Source organism: Pinus tabuliformis, chromosome 5_1 (genome assembly GCF_031772625.1).
Source record: "Pinus tabuliformis cultivar Carrire ecotype Pingquan chromosome 5_1, CPIR1, whole genome shotgun sequence".
Taxonomy (NCBI): Eukaryota; Viridiplantae; Streptophyta; class Pinopsida; order Pinales; family Pinaceae; genus Pinus; species Pinus tabuliformis.
Window position 1 is genome coordinate 740,580,777 of NC_142305.1, and position 3,903 is coordinate 740,584,679.

The 3,903-nt window shown below is 34.6% G+C and overlaps 1 pseudogene; it reads right to left on the reverse strand.

The window, feature by feature from the left end:
• Positions 1-1,044: 1,044 nt before the first annotated feature.
• LOC149167075 (auxin response factor 10-like) lies at positions 1,045-2,274 on the reverse strand (annotated as a pseudogene).
• Between the last annotated feature and the right edge of the window lie 1,629 nt (positions 2,275-3,903).

Sequence of the window (3,903 nt, forward strand, 5' to 3'; positions counted from 1 at the left end):
AACATCCAAAGCCCAATTGTAAGTAAAACAAGAGAAAGTAGCTTGTAAGAGTTAGTGAGCACTTGAAGAAGGCACCAAGTAGAATTAGGCCAAAGCATCAGGTCTGAAAACTGTACAAAAGAAACAGTTCCCATAAACCAATTTATCCTTAAAAAATCCTTAGTCTCAAAGGGCACCTTAAACTGCTTCCTGGGACTCCATTGAATCCTAAGTGAAACATCGACAAACTTGGCTTTAACACAAAACTTAAGAGTACTAACGTGGGGATAATAAATGAAATCAAAGGGTTGTCTAGAGACTACCAACGTACAAGCCTCGATCATAGATCTAGTGATAACTTTGCCTCTATTTCTAGAAACGCTGGTGGCCCCATTGGAATTGGTGGTGGCAATGTTGGAAATATAGTCAATGACCTTGACCTCCCATTTGGAGGTCATGTGAGGAGGAATACTGGCAATGATTTCGCTAACAGGAAAAATCCATGCATATGAGTCATGGGAATGTGAATGGGAATGGGATTCAGTGGTACTTGAGTACCACTGAATGGGCCACTTGAGAACCACTGTGCTAGTAGAATCACATTCACCTTGAAATATCAATCCAACATGAATCATAACAATAATCCATCATGTTTACTCTATCCAATAGACAAATATGAAAATATAAGAAGTTGAAGCATGGATTTCAGAGCCTATATTTAATAGTCCAGGTTCATCAGTCGAGTAAACAACCATCATAAAGCCCAAATTTATATCTGATTATTAATTTTCCATTGGCATTTCGAACAAACAAGTAACAATAAAAACCAATTCAACAAGTCTTTTGGTATTTAAAGAGATTATATAATAGGAATGGCATAGGTGAGCCAATGTTTCATAATTTTTTCATATCTTAGCTTTATTTCATTATATAATCCGTTGTTCAATATAATATGATTCTAGCGAATACCATTCAATTACATAGCTAAGTCAGATAAACCTTGGAACATGAAACCAACAAGAAGGTACTAGAAGAATCTTGAATGCAATATAGCACAGAACAACCTTATCTTTCCATGTTGTCATTTATAGAGTCAGATAAAATGGTAAGCCTCCTCACAGTATTCATTAAATACCTGCAATCAAAGAAAATGTACAAATCAACTTAGAAGGTATCTCTGAACTAGTGTTGCATACTTATTTGTTCAATCACATCAACTGAAAGGATTATAAGTCATCTTGTTAAGGTTAACATAGATTTTGGAAATTGAAAAAATTTAAACTTTTTCAATGAAATATAATGATCACACATCAACTCATTGGGTGTCCAATTATTCTATGTTCCCCACACAAGAGAATTCATTATAAATGATGTGCAATATAGAGCAGAAAAGAAAGCTTTCTGTTTAAACTAAGCCTTGCCCTTTCCCCACTTTATTGACTTCTGCTTATCAAACTTAGGCACCAAAATATATTCCCAAAAATATTCCTTCATAATACGGTACTATGTCCAATCATTTACCCTAAAACTAAATAGATTGCAGGCTAGGAAGATAGAATATACTTGTATGGTTCATCTCCAGCATGCCTCACTGATCCACCCAAACCTTTGTAGAGGAAAAGATTTGACAACTCTGATTCCTCAATAGAAAATATCTTTGCCAGCTTTTGATAGAGCTACTCTTATGTACAAAGCAACAAAAGATCAAGAGTTCGACGAACTTCTTTAGTCTATTTGAATACTTTATAATGAACAATGTTGTATTCAAATGTATTTTCTTGTTTATCCTTCTCCAACTTTGGAATAAAAGTTTGATCCTTAAATAATTGAATACTTTTAACTTCCTTGATTCCTGCAAAATCTAGGTTTTCCCCATGATAAAGTTGTAACTCATAATTTTCAGATAACTTGGTCCCATCTCTCCCGCTTGTGACCAATTTTTTCACCCTTTCTAAAGCTTCTTGATTTCCATTACTTGAGGTGTTATTGGTTATCCCTGGTGAACCATTCTCAATAAACATGTGAAAGTCTACCCCATCTGAGTATTTCAATCTGGATTTCTACTGATTGCAAGATTTAGGAGGGTGTTCTATGTATTGGCTTCCCAAACAACAAAAAGGATGAGAATTTTGTGGTTGAGCTACTACCCGACCAATTGGTTGTTTTATGTTCATTTTGTGATGAATTTCCTGCTGTCAAAAAATAAGAAGGGCTACTCTGAGTACCATAGCTATCATTTCATGGAGAATTTCCTATGTTAAGCTCTGTGCAGACATGGTTTGATATAACCCCCATCTTTTGGTGAGATGGATGCTTAAAGAAAAACCCATTTTGACCTTTGTTAGTAAATTTTTTTGATAAAGATATCCCATAAATGTGATCTTTCCTGGCTCCTCGGATGCCCACAGGAACAATGTATGAAAGACCATGCCAAGGGTTAATATGCCTTAGCATGTTATTTCTAACTATACTCATCTAAAGCCCCATGATTCCTTTCCCTTCAAGCTGGAAATTTGGAGACTGAGTAACTCTTAGCTTCTTCTTTGGTAAGGTGAAAGGAGTCATTTGAATCAGTGGCATATTGGAAACCAACTCAACCAGCCATGGGCTCACTCTTTTCACATTTTGTAATATATATGCCTCCTCCCACGTTACCTATTCCATAATAAAGAAACAAGTGAACTCCTAAAATCACAGCAAACATGCCATGAACTTGCAGCAAACATAAAGACAATACTACTAGGAACATTACATAATGGATCTGAAAACCATAAATGAGCATCCAGAATAACAATAGAGAAGACATTAGCTTGTAGCACTTGTAGAAGTAAAAGTGCCATGGGACAATTTTATATCTAGGTTTCCAGTTATGATAGCAGGAAAATGTTTAAAGAAAGTTATTTTCTCATAGACCCATGGAACTCAAAAAATGTTCAATTTTTTGCCTATTCCTTTAATTATATGCAAAGAATGCACAAAAATATACAAATATTATTACAATCATACAAAAAATTTATTCCTCTGGTTAAGAGCCATGTATCTATCACACATCTATCAGTGGAATATACTTACATATGTGCGGGAATATATCTTGTTCTTAATAGTTGATAATTTGCATGCACTTATCTTGAATTTAATTTTACATCTATGAAAATAGATACTGAACTTTATTTTGTGTTTCATGTCATGTTCAAATTTTCCCGACTCCATAGTACTCACACATTCCATAATGTTCATAATGCACTGTAAATATTGACTAAAATGTCACTTCCCCTGGAAATCCTCAGCGAACTTGCAAACAACATATTTCATTATATTCACATATATGTGTAAGATAGTCAAAGATTCCTAAAGTCAATGCAGAAAATTGAATGGGATGTATACATTCCTGATCAACTAAGGCTTGTACAAAGAAAAGAATAGGTGCTAAAGTGAGCACCAAGGAGGAGCAATGGAATTGTGACGCAAGTGAAATGAAACCACTGTGACTTGTACAACTGCAAATCTAATGTCATGAGCACTACATAGGGGTTTGGATTATCAAATAATGGTATCATAAATTTCAATAGATGTCTAAACATCTAATTCTCTCTAAAGTGCACTAGTGGACACTACCAAATTTTAGCAAGTATTGGTTTGACTACAAGTAGCTACAGATCTCATTCACACTTTCTTAACAAGGAAAAAAACTAATTAATAATCAATAGCATGAATCATTTCTTGGTTCTCGGTTAATTGCATGCAATAGTGTAAAACAACATTTGCACAACACTTTGACAACAGTCAAGGAGAATTGTGATTCTATGTGAGACCACATATAATAGTTGGAAGTGGTGGGAAAGAAAGTAGGAAAATTTGTATATGGATACCAATCCATTCAATCTCATGAATATGGTAGCTAAGTGATGCCGTGATTGTGATGAA